General features: G+C 31.7%; 1 protein-coding gene and 1 long non-coding RNA gene across 2 annotated transcripts in view; one reads left to right on the forward strand and one right to left on the reverse strand.

Annotated features, from left to right (window-relative positions):
* LOC127875348 (uncharacterized) overlaps positions 1–14,304 on the forward strand; it is a 66,999-nt gene that overhangs the window by 137 nt on the left and 52,558 nt on the right. The window lies entirely within an intron of this gene.
* LOC127875350 (uncharacterized) lies at positions 457–6,836 on the reverse strand. The gene is made up of 2 exons (XR_008047376.1): positions 2,778–6,836; positions 457–2,356 (listed from the first exon to the last, which is right to left on the reverse strand). It is a non-coding gene; the product is annotated as an uncharacterized LOC127875350 (long non-coding RNA).

The following is a 14,304-nucleotide window of genomic DNA, read 5'->3' on the forward strand; positions in this document are numbered from 1 at the left end:
ATTGTTTTCGGACAGCAATAATGGCATACAGCTTAATATTGAAATTCATAATCGTTTTATCTCGATAAATCATTCCGTAAATAACAAACGCACAGAATAATGTTTTGGTCACGAAAATAACCTGACATATTTTATAATAAATAATTTTCAAATTCACTCAGAGATAATATGTATAAGGAAAATTATTACATTTCTGTCATGTTTGCACTAGAGAATCGACTAACTTAATAAGGGCTCTCATTAGACCTACTTAATTCCTTGTAAGTGCGCTTAGTAACTTCAATTTAATTTACTGATTAAGCTACGCCATCGATGGCATTGTTAAAAAAATGTTACTCATAGTTATGAGTAAATTTATTATTCTCTATTCTCAAAATACTATTAAAATCTCATCATCTTTATAACCCATATCATCATCATTATCATTATCATACAAATAATAAACCAAAGACAAAATAGGAGTGAGTGCTTGTATTTGACAGGACTTTCAACATATAAATGCAAAAGACAATTCTTCTGACGCCCGTATGGGTTGTATGTTCAATGGATATAGACCTCAACGGCACCGCTCAATTGATGAGCCTCGAGACGACTGGAAACGGTGAAACATCTTTGTTCATGTGTATAAAGAACTGAAACGATACTATTTAAATGCTGTAGCGCATGTAGTTATGAATTCTTCACATGCACATGTGTGTCATGTGAAAAAATGCAAATTTATTCATAACAATAAGACGTCATGTATATATCTCAAATAAAGAGTTACTGTTTGAATAAACTGATCCCGGCCGATGCCCAAAGTGCACACAGGACGCCCCCAATGCCCATCAATCACGCTAACTTAAATATTATCAATTAACAATTGTGAAACATTAATTTGTTCAAAGAAGCTGCTAATATCTGCAAGATTCATTCATCACCACCAATCAAGAGAAGTGTACATGACTTCACGTACACCCCATACAATAATCAGTAGTAATAAACGATTCAGGTAAAACCGCGAGCGGGATACGCAACCCTACTGCCATTTTTGTTTTCTTATTTTTTCTTTTAATGGCAGGGGGACGTATGAGGACCCATGGCTCAAGACCGGTGTCTAGGTGCCTTCATCACCTCCCGAAACCTCTAATTTTAGAGAAATCTACAAATAAGCAGCTATTATTATACTGTAAACATTAAGTATTATTTAGTATAACATGTAATTAAAACATTATCAATTTCATTGCGCAAATTAACATAACAAACAAACATCAAAAGCATCCCGCACACACCCCGGACATCAACATAAAAACAAACAAATCACTCAAACCATAAAATCCATAATGCACCTAAAAAGAATGTTGATAAATCATAAGTATTCCGAGATATATATAAATGCATATGACGAACAGCTGTATTAAACCGACTTCAACATCTAACCAGTCACACCAAAATGAAAATATGAAGTAATCGTACAATAAGAATGTCTTTAAAATTAAACGTTCATTACGAAAGACAATAAAAAATAACACTGAAATTTAAACATTCTAATATTTCAATGAATATGCTGGAGGTACTATCTCCAGGAAGTGAGAGTCTCGAAAAACATGACACCCATAACTTAAAAAACCTCATTCACAATATTAACTAAAAAATGAGTCAAAATAATCAAGAAAACTCAGCTGCTTCAGACTTAAATGAAAATACACCCATCGTCTTTCCCAGTAAAGGAATCGGTTTGTGCTAAGATCCCATCTCACATGGACTAAAAACTGAACTGAAAATATACTAAATATAGACTTTATAATTGCAAAATTATAAACATAAAAGCAATGTAATCAATTATTTAACCATACATTTGCTCATTAAGGGCGGGCGGGCGGGGTTATCACCCTTTCATTTTATTGTTCCATAACGTTTGCCTGTCAAATACACCCTCGAATGGCGACTCAATAGATGTGCAAATCATATATACCCCAAAACGAAAAACTCGTGCGCTTTCGCGCTAAAACATGCACACAAAACCCATGCATTATTCGCGCTAAACCATTACCATAATCTCTCTTCTAAATAACACGTAATAAACCATACTATACCGTATTAATCAAACCGAGAATAATTTCATTTACTCATAGTTATGAGTAAATTTATTATTCTCTATTCTCAAAATACTATTAAAATCTCATCATCTTTATAACCCATATCATCATCATTATCATTATCATACAAATAATAAACCAAAGACAAAATAGGAGTGAGTGCTTGTATTTGACAGGACTTTCGAATAAAACAAAGAGAGAATACAAATAATATGAAACATTAAATGAATACCCAAATATTCTCCACCACGTTATATACCTCTCGAACTGTGTTTTAACTGAAAAGATACAATTACAAACATTTGTTAAAGCAATAACAATAATTCAATCAAAATAGGCACACTATGGCCTTCAACAACGGTCAACTGACCACACAAGCCAACTGGCTTATCAACATCAGGCACACTCTGGCCTTTACAAACGGTCAAATGACCACACAAGCCAACTGGCTAATCAACATCAGGCACACTCTGGCCTTCACAAACGGTCAAATGACCACACAAGCCAAACGGCTAATCAACATCAGGCACACTCTGGCCTTCACAAACGGTCAAATGACCAATCAAATAATGCACAAGAAAATTAAACAGATATAATAAAACAATATTTACAAGATTAATGAAAAAACATTAAAACGGAAATAAAAAATATCATAATCATAATCCTTATAATAATAATAACATACTACATAAACCATACCTTTATGTTCTCCAATACTTAATATACCATTCGTACTGTCCAGTTACTGCACTGCAAAAAATAAACTTGCAAAGATTGTTAATTCCATGTGAACATGCTTTTTAAGATAATAAGGTCAACTCACAAAAGCCAACCGGCTTTCACACATCAGATCAACTTGCTTTTAAAAACGGTCAACTGACCATACAAGCCAACTGGCTTACCAAATGAGGCCAAATGGCCGTAAACAAATTGGTCCAATGACCACAAGGAACATACACACAACACAAACACAGAACTTAATAATACTCAAAAGCATTTCCAAACCATTTATATAATAATAATATATTATAGTGTCTTAAAATATGCTACGAACAACACATCATACATTTCAAGTCACACATACATTAATAATGACTTTTCACAAATCTAAATTTAGCGACACCGATAATCTGTCTTTCAAATAATCTTTAACATATCCGTCCTTTGTGGAAACACTTTTTCATCTACCATGTCTTTGCCAAAGTCTATCCACAGTCTTATTATTGGCACTTATATATGCTCCACCAGCACGAAAAGAATGAAGTCCATATTTAGAAGAAACATAACCCAATAGACTTAACTTCTTCTTAAAACTATCATTTATAATAGAATAACTTATATGCTTATTATTAGAAATCAATTTGCAACAGTGTTTAACATTACACAAATAAACTGGTCTAAACACATAATCAGTAGATGAACATGCAATATCTGCAACACACAAATACTTTTCAAACAATTTCACAGGACATGTGTCTGTATTAGTTTTTGCAATCAGAATAGTATTACCTTCTCTTAAAATGTCCGTTTTTGACTTTTCAACTTTAATATCACAATGCGTATCTAAAAATACAACATCTGATCTTTTAACAGACAAAATTTCACTTATCCTAAAAAACCAGCATAAGATACCCCAAAGAACAATCGCTCTCAGAAACAATTGTGTGATAAAATTTCTTTAATATATCTGATGTAATAGGCTCTTTTTTAACTACCGGCTTTGCAATTCTCCGAATGCACCCAAATAAAATACATCATAATAATCCTAGTAATAATAATAACATACTACATAAACCATACCTTTATGTTCTTCAATACTTAATATAATATTCGAACTGTCTAGTTACTGCATTGCAAACAATAAACTTGCAAATATTGTTAATTCTATGAGACTTTCGTTCTAAGAAAGTTCGGTAACCTGACAACACAAGCCAACAGGCTTTCACACATCATATAGACTGGCTTTAAAAACGGTCAACTGACAATACAAGCCAACTGGCTTTCAAAATCAGGCCAATTGGCCTTAAAACAATTTGGTCCAATGACCACAAGAGACATGCACAAATACCAAACACATTTTACTAATGTTCTCACAATCAATACGTATGTTCTGCTCTTAAAATTAAAACTACCGACTTGACATTTGTTTTTAGGTTCAAATCACCAACACAGACATACTTTAAGCTACTGATCGAACCCTGGCTCAAATTTCCATGGCAATAGCATAAGCTCAATTGATATACTAGAACACCGTATTAATTTTGATTTACTAATTTGAAAACAACAAAATGCTTAACACACTCAAATACAAAGCTATAGGTACTTGGTCGGCTGCAAAACTCCGTCAATTTTTGGAATTTTAACCCATCAAACAAATCTCAAAGAAAACCGGTATTGATGTAAAGTTGAATTTCTGTGACTCTAAAAGGAATACATGTACCATCTGAGAATAATCCCTGTTGCTGAGCCGTTACTTGTTTTTGTTCAATTAAACGCAAAACCCAGAAACTCATTCATTTTTACGTGCTCAACCATAACCATACTCTTTTTCTTCTAAATAATATGTATAGACCAACATCATTCGGTATTTATCAAACCTAAAATAATTTCATTCACTCAAAATTCGTTAATGTAGTATTATCCATTCACAAAATACTGTCAACTATTCCTCCTCCTCATCAATAACGTTAGCATCATCATCAACATTTATAACATCATCATCAATAAAATCATCATTATAAATCTTAACAAGTTATTTTCTAACACATAATTACACAAAAAACAAAACAAATTATACCTTTCGAGCTGCCCTCTTACTATAATGTTACACTATTCATTATTTATTCTTCGAACTGTCCAGCTTCTGAAAAAATAAACTTCGCAAACATGTGTAAATGCAATTTCAACATGTGTTTTGAGACATTTTAGTGAACTTACACGCAAGCAAACTGGCTTATACGCATCTGAAAAAATCTGCTTTCAACAAACTGTCAACGGACAACCCGATCCAACCGGTTAATTTACATAAGCCAATCTGGCCCTTAATAACATACATTTAATGTTCTCCAATATATATAATATCCTTCGAACAGTACAATCTTAACATTAAATAAAAACAAAAATGTAAATGTAAACGCACGTTTTAACAAGTTTGGTTAACAAACTACACGCGCTAACTGGGTTTATCCACATCTGGTCAGCTGGCTTTTACCAAAACGATAAGCAAATTACACATGTTAACTGGCATTCAAAAAACGGCCAAACACCATAAAAGCAAAATGTCTTTACACACCAAGCCAACAGGCCACCAAACAAGAACAAAAACTATCACGAAAACAAAATGACTTATATTGCAAATAAATACGGTCTACTTTTGTTATCATTACAGTACCTAATCTTTAAAAATGCATTTAACTATGACGAAACTAAATTTAACAAAACCGATAAATGCCTTTCATCTAAGTTTAAAACAACAGTCTTATTGTCAACGCTCTTTTCAAACCAAATTGATACCACAGTTAATCCAAAATATCGTTAATTAATTAGCACATATGCATGCACCATTATTGACACCAACCTTGCAGGGAAAACTTAACTTAACGTCTTAAATTATTATGAAAAATATAATAACTCTTAATGTTTTAATTCAATTTAGAGAAAAAAATTAATTGTATACATCAATAACATATAAACTGTTTATTCAATATCCAGCGAACGAGATGTAATATATGCAAAACACAAACATGTTTCGAAAAAAGTTTACAAGACAAGTCTCTATAGCTGTTTCATAGATGAATAGAATATATATTTCCGTAATGTATCGATTTTTGATGTTACATTCTTAATTCACAATTGGAATACCTGAATAGTTTAAAGATATGTTCGCATAAATTTTCATCCGCTCATTATCATACCACGTCATATATCGCACACAACCATCGTGCTGAATTATAAGGAAAACGGCAGTTAATCGATATTAATCGTTTGTTGAATTATGCGTTTGGAACTAATACACAAACTTGTAACACATGTATTACCATATAAGGAGTTATATCTTAAAAACAATAAAAATAAAGCAAGTTGTTCGTAAAAACATGAGGGAGAGTGATCTAACTCTGCTATCAAAACAACCTGGAGTGACACTATGTGGCCTTACCTATATATAATCCTACCAGACCATTACATTTGCAACCTCTTTTTGAACTTAAATAGTTTCATTTTTACCCAATAATCAAATCAATTGATGTATCTGAATAGTTGGAACTAAACAAAAACAACAGCACAAATAAAGATATGGAGCATGTTATTGAATATACTTATCATAAAAGTTAACAAGGAACACAACCTGTGTTAATTTCCATCGGAATGTTGTTGCCAGTGTTATTACAATAAACAGAACCAACAAGTCTGACCTTTGTTTGAAGTTCCAGCTCACCATTCCGCTTCTAGCAGAGAGTCAGTCCTCTCATCGAAAATCTCCTTCCGAAAACTATGTATTTCGCAAATGAACGCCTAAACTACTTTATCACCCTTTCATTTTCTTGTTCCATAACGTTTGCCTGTCAAATACACCCTCGAATGGCGACTCAATAGATGTGCAAATCATATATACCCCAAAACGAAAAACTCGTGCGCTTTCGCGCTAAAACATGCACACAAAACCCATGCATTATTCGCGCTAAACCATTACCATAATCTCTCTTCTAAATAACACGTAATAAACCATACTATACCGTATTAATCAAACCGAGAATAATTTCATTTTTTGATAGCTGACCATATATAATATAGTATTTATTACCCAAATTTATAGTAAGATCAGTTTTATCGTTATTTATCACAACAATTTAAAAGAATTACGTATTACAGATTCTTAAACTTAAGCGAGTTTGGTTTTAATCATTCTTACCATTTAAAAAATGTGATGTTTGAGCCTACGGCAAAAGGTAGATTTGCAAAATTATTTTTACCGTTTTTCTTTTTTGTATCTGTCTAAATTATTTATAAATTAATGTGGAAATTGTATTGATTTTCAAACCAAACAATGATTGATACTCGCACTGGGTAAGTATTTTTGTAAATAAAAAATGTTTTAAAGCAATCAATAATTCCATATAACTTATTATGTTCTTTTTCAAGATTAAAGTAAGTTTTTGGTGCAAACAAATCACTCTACATTTTTACATACAGAATAATGGTCCACCTTCGAAGGGGTTTCAGCTTAAACAACTCGCCAACAACCAACGTGCATTGGCCACATTTGTTGACCGTGCATATGAACTTCTTTCTAGACAACCGGAGTTTTTCGAAAGGCATGTTTTAAACATAAAATAAGCTTCTTTAATATTTATAAGTTTTTATGGTATGTTTCGATTTGAAATGTGCGGTATTTTGTGTAAATTACAGTGTTATAACGGTAATCATTTATTAGATACAGAAGTTGGCCAATGAGAGTTGCTCAGCGCATAATGCCACGATTGAAATGGTAATACAATTTTCATCGACCATTGATTCCGTCATCACAACGTATATCCCCAAAGCGATCGATGGAATAGATTTTCAAGTAAGTGGTATGTTTACCATATTCTGTTAACACCGCTTTCATCTATTATATTTAACTATGTGAATAATTTTTGAAACACTATGATTGAACTTTAAAAATAATTAATATTACCTGTAGAACCAAGAGTTGCTAGTGGATGGTATACATCAGATAACAGAACAAACAGAGACCCAAAAAGGAAGTAACCAACAGAACCAAATCAAGGTATTGTTTATGTACTGAACTATATTAGATTTTAATGGTGTGATGTAACTTAAACGAGATTATTAAGACCTTCGAAAATAATTTCAACCACATTGATTGGTGGGGAAGTGTTGAAAAACTAACATAAGAACATTTGTTTTGTGTGTTATATTCGAAAGGAAAAACAACATCCGATACACTATTGTAGTAATTATTTTTCCAATAAATAAAGTCATATATGTAAACAAATAATATTACATGTATCCACGTCTATTAAGCAACACTTTTATAGTTTTGAAAACCTCCAAAAATTAATGTTAGAATGCCAAAACATTAGTCCTTCCTCCAGTCGGACTCGAACGAACAACTGTATATAATGCGCACTTTATTTAAACGTTTGCTACAATACAAACTTTTATTGAAAGTGCGCATGAGTATAACCATACATCATGCCTACCTAACATCAACACTGTTTCACATCTTATTTCTTTTGTCGCCTTACGACAATATTTCACCCTAATAAATTGAATATGTTGATATTAATTATTTTTGCCTTGGGAAAGGAAAACTCTGTGTAAAACAGTTATTCAATGATAACAACACAACTCACGATGTGCTTAAACATCATACGTGTGTGTATTAAGACATTATCTTAAATGTCTTAATAAATTAGTTAGACATGAATTTTTACTAGTATCTTGTGCCATAAGGGTAATACTTTTCATTCCCTTTAAGCGACCGATTAACAATTATTTCTTGATATTCCCCTCATATATAGTATATAGCAATAATGAAATTCAGAATTAGCTTTACCGTTGAACGCTTTTTCATCGTAAGGCAACTATGTTATTTGTTAAAATATTTCATGTTGATTCCGTTTATTTTTGTAATAAATTTTATAAATAAACATGAACTTGTATAGGTACATGGACACTAAACAAAGTGCACATGAGCAATGTACTGCAATACGATTGTATAGCGACAAAGTACGGGCGAAGGTTGCTATCACTCTGAAGCAAATTGAAGACAAGTGATAGACCATGTTATTTTACGTTGTTTGGCACTTTGCTACAGTGTAATATAAGGATATTTTCAAGTGTCTGAATTGTCGATCGCGTTAAATAAAACATCTGTTGTATTCCGAGACGACATGTAATCGAACCGTTGAGTTATGTGCCTGTGAAAAAAGGGGCGTTTCAAAGAAAACGTTCACCTTCGATTGTGGTATTAAGTAACCCTTAAATAAGAATCACCTTACCATAATATTTAGCGGCGTGAACATCAGTATATTCATTTAGAGTGTGAGGATATACTGAGACAGTGACCGTTGCAAGAGATGAAATTCTCTTGATAACATCAATGAAAATACACGCACGAATTTATTTAGTACCGTATTTGCGTTTGAAAACTGATTGTCGATATTGATGCATTCATTTACATAACGTGGAAAATATAAAAAATCACAATTTCTCGCACAATGTCTTTACTAATACTTTCATGTTTATACACTGACAGGTACATTTACAATGTATATCAATATTGAATCATAACTTAATATTTTGTAAAACACCATCCATTCATTTTACTTGTAATTTATACTTACTGGTTATACGTGTCATTACTGCAGCTGCGGCTTATCCAAAAGATATATATTTTCGAAATACAGGATGGAAATCTTCCCGGGCGACTTCAAGGCCGTGTCCAATGAGACGACTACAGATTATTGTGAATGCCCTTTAATGGCTGCTTTCAAGAATTTTGGGGTCGCTTTTTTATTGTTACCCTCATGGTTGCGCTTAGAAGTATCTTCAGCGATGGATTTATGCACCAACACGTGGGTCGCAATTAAAGGAAACAGTGAAAAACATTCATACGTTTTACAATAGGAAAACTAAGTAGAGTAAGTGAAAATATTACCATCGTTTTGATTAAATTAATGTTTGATTTTGTACTGGCTTATATAAAAGAAAAAACAGTTCTTGTTGTCAATCTTTATGAAATCTAAACGAATTTTACTATGATGGTTTTCTATATGTTTTAAACAGTGTTCATGGTTCCGTTTGCTGTGAGAGATGACAATATTTGAAGTCGAAACACCATTTTGATATTAAAGTATTAACAGTTTTTAAAATATTGATTCCAAGCATCTGTCCGTAGATGTCTAAGAGTATTTGTATAATGCATATGTGTGTGCGTATTGATATGACTGAACGGCTGACTAAATCTACTATTTCGTATGATTATAATATGCTTTATTTCTGAAATTTGAATTTAACTCAATGATTAAATAAACATCTTAAATCGGTCGGTGAAAGTATCCATACATGAACACTATTTAGAAAACAAAAACATAACAAATAAACGTTATAAAAAGGAGTGTTGAGCAGACATGTCGAAAAAGACAAACAAACAAGTAATACACCAGTTATTCAATTTCAACTCTCCAATATAAACCATCTGCTCATGTTATTATGAGACCACTCTTTTGATCAGATGACATTCAAGCACTATCCTGTAAGGGAAACATAAATACGTTAATTAATATAATATATAATAATAATATAAATATACACAAATCGTGAACTTTTTCATATCATGAAATACTTAACCCGGCTTCAATTAAGATTCGTATTTTTCTCTTGTTTAGATTAAACAGATCTCGAAGAAATAAGTCATTGGCGCTAAAACTTAACGACAAAATACCTTTCGACGTACTTAAGTAAGTGATATAGTCAAGTGTAATTTATTATTCATATAAGCATATCCATTCTGCTCGAAATATTTTTTTTTTGGCATAGGTGAAAGAAACGACACGTCAAAACTGTCAAAATGACTCTCAACTTGGAACCACTGGTGTTATATATAACAACACTATTGCGAAGAGGAACGATCTTTAAAATAAACAGGCTCGTTTGAATGAGATGATTATAAAGGCAGGTGTGTGGACCTATATATTTCAAAATTAAGATTAATGACACATGCATTATCGCGCACTCTATTTGTTGTAATTAATATTAAAATATAATTCATTTGAATCAAGTCTGATATTTAAGTATTTAATTGTAATTGCTATTTTATATTTGTGTACAACAGATCCCTCCTATATCCAGAAAGCATTGGAGCAAATAGGAAATGTCATTAAACAGTTAAGAGACATAGAATTATATTGGGTCGACACAATAAATCAACTTAACGTGCTAAGACAAAGATGCTACAGTTGGATGACAGACGATATAGCAGATGCAGAAGGTTTAAAAGATTCCTTCTCTAAACTAGAGAAGGTAAATTGCGTTAAAATATTATTTAAATGATCGAATGTACCCATGTATACAGTTATAAATACAAACCTCATTCAAACTTTGAGAAGTAGCTAGTCAACAAATGTTTAATCTTCAAAAATGTCACTTTTACATAATTGATTTCTTTTCAACGAAACATTGTCCTGGCCTGGATCCAACGCACCCTTATCTCATTGCAAGTCCAATTGTTTAAAAATACCATTACAGGCCTTATTTTTCATTTTATTTAGTATTTACAATGATCGCTCCAACGCAATTCAATTCTTTAACAAAAGATTTGTATAATTATATGTTGCGTACAATCCTGACAATCATGTCCGTTCTCGTGTAAATGCGCCGAGACCGTGTGTATAGTATGGTTGCAAAATATGCACTCACATTGGAAGACCTATATGATATGCGATTCTGTGCCAATCATTCATATGATGCACCGACCTGTCAAGTGTAATTTAACCATCGCAAAATAGTAACAAAGTATTGATTGAAAACGTGTTTCATATTCGACATACATTAATGACAGAGCCAAATAAGGTATAGCTATGTGAAACCAAATGTATTGGAATCCGTTGGTTTAAACCGAAACATTGCCATACTCATATGAAATACAAAACATTGAATTGTTGATATATGATCTTAAATTCAAAAACCTAAATGATGACACCGCAAAACGAATAAGATATGCGGCACTATAAGAACTCAAACTTTTCTTCGATACTTGGATAATGTTTAGCTAAAGTGGCATATCGACGGTATGCTCCTTATACAAATACATTTCGTTAAACAATTGGATTCATCATCTCGTAGATTTTTGTTTTTCAGCAACTCATTCGTTTTTTCTTGTAGATTTTTAAGTGTCTTATTTTTTTTAAATATAACACTTGATCAACGATTTATATTGTTATTCAACATGTTTTCTTTCCATCTCAGGAATTTTAAAATATATTCGAAGGATTTAGAGACTACATTCAAGTTGCTACACGAGAAGTATCAACTCAAATTCCGGTTTTAGTCTTCACGAAATAACAAAAACACACGTTGCATGGATTCGTATTATCTTCTCCATATTTTTGTGCCTGACTAAAACATGTTTTAAAAAATGTATTGGACAGAATGCGCAGTAGATATGTTAATTCTGTATATAATGAGAAACGTATAATACATGAACTCGTTAGTCTTCGATTCATCTGAAGGAATTCGTGCTGATTTTTGCGTTACTAATGTTATTTATCAAATAAAACTTACGTTAAATGTAATTTAAACTTGCAACTTAAATTAATGAAAACAATCACGACTATACCTAGAACTAGCTTGTCTCTTCGTTTTAAACATTTGACTATAGCTATGCATTATTCATTAAAATTTTATTTAACTTTCACATGTTATGTTCGTTTACGCTTTTGAGTTGCTCAACGTACAAAGAGCAAACACATTGCTCACATTACATTTTCAGGCATTGATGTTGTTAATTTACTAATATATTTAACCCAATTAAGTGTTATATGTTACTGTGTTTGTTTTGAAACAGTATTACAGTCTTCGTGCCAGTTATTAAAGCGCTCCACACGTTTTCATAGCATATTGTCACGAGCCGAGCGGTAGCCGTGATTTTACTTCAGTTTCTTTAACTTTTCCAAACTTGAAGCTTTTGTTCAAGTTTAACATGGAACTAAAATGGACTCTGATAAACAGTAAACTAAGAATAACATTTTGCCTATTCAGTTGTTTTAAAATTGTCAAAAAAATATACAAACTCAAGATTTATAACCTTTCTAAATTTTATTCATTCATAACGAATAAATAAATAACAACTTTCAATATATATATTTCTTAACAGACAGATTAATTTTCAGACATTTACATTATAATACAGCAATATACACGTACATGTGTCATGTTAAGTATTTGCACTTTCTATGTTATAATGTTCTAAAAAAAATGACAAATGCAATTTTTAAGTATTTATAAAATTCAGTCTTAATTTTAATAGCTAAGTCTTATTGAAAACTGTATTTTAAATGCTTATATAAGAAAAATAAAATAGGTCTCACACCTAGGAAAACAAAGTTCAGAGTCCTCGAATGAGAATTTTCAGTGCCTTTTATACTCTCCAAAAGCGCACACATAACGTTGTGCAATAATAACGTAAAAGCGCACATATGAATTGTGCACAAAAAGCGCACAAACAACGAGCAGTAAAGCGCGCAAGAGCGCACAATAAAATTTGAGCGTTCTTGACACGGTAAATGTCACTCATATTAAAATGATATTTCTGACGATATTACAATGAAGCAGTAGTCAAATACATATCAATTAAATCAATAAATCATTTATAAAGATGACTATTACCTTTTTAAACAATTTTTAAGAAGGAATATGAGTATTTAACAAAAGATGTATTGTATGACGAAACTGTCAAAATACTGTAGTCAGTGTAAACTACCCAGAAGGCACTTATGTCAGCATCAGGAAATCAACTTCCTGTTTATGCAAAAATGGCTGCCACATTAACAGACGTTTAAACAATGAGACTTTTAAAAAGGATATTACAAATAATAAAGAAGCGCAAAAGGTAGGCATCGGCTGTTATCAGCTCTAACTTCCACACAGCATCCAATAAAAGCATTAAATAACAGTGACATAGTCATTTAGATGCAAAACATAAACGGTAAAAATGAACAATGTACATGAACATAAACACATGTTTTCATAAACAATCTAGGGCATGACATTACCCCTCCTTCAATTTTAAAGGTCCTCCTTTAAATAATTAAGTAATTAAAAATTTGTACTTTAACTCTCTAACAGTTACAATATCAGTAAAACTAATATATAATTTTTTTAAACACTTTGTACAGTGTGATTTAGAGCATTTTTTAAAGGTACAACACTTTGTACAGTGTTATGTTTCACTGCTTAAAGCACAAGAACTACCATACAACAAAATGCTGTATAAACAATCACAACAAATTTCAATCCTATGTACAATAATAAATTGTTTGAGATCAGAGAAAGTCAATATAAATAATGTGATGACTAGACTTTCAATTTGTACAAGTAAACACAATGTAAATATTTTAACTGACTTGTTCAGCAATATTTTTGCATACAACAACAACAAAAAATTTACTCTCAAGAAAATCCTGAATACCAAATTTCATCTTGAATACCAAAGTTAATTGGT

The sequence above is a fragment of the Dreissena polymorpha genome, chromosome 3 (assembly GCF_020536995.1).
Source record: "Dreissena polymorpha isolate Duluth1 chromosome 3, UMN_Dpol_1.0, whole genome shotgun sequence".
NCBI classification, from domain to species: Eukaryota; Metazoa; Mollusca; class Bivalvia; order Myida; family Dreissenidae; genus Dreissena; species Dreissena polymorpha.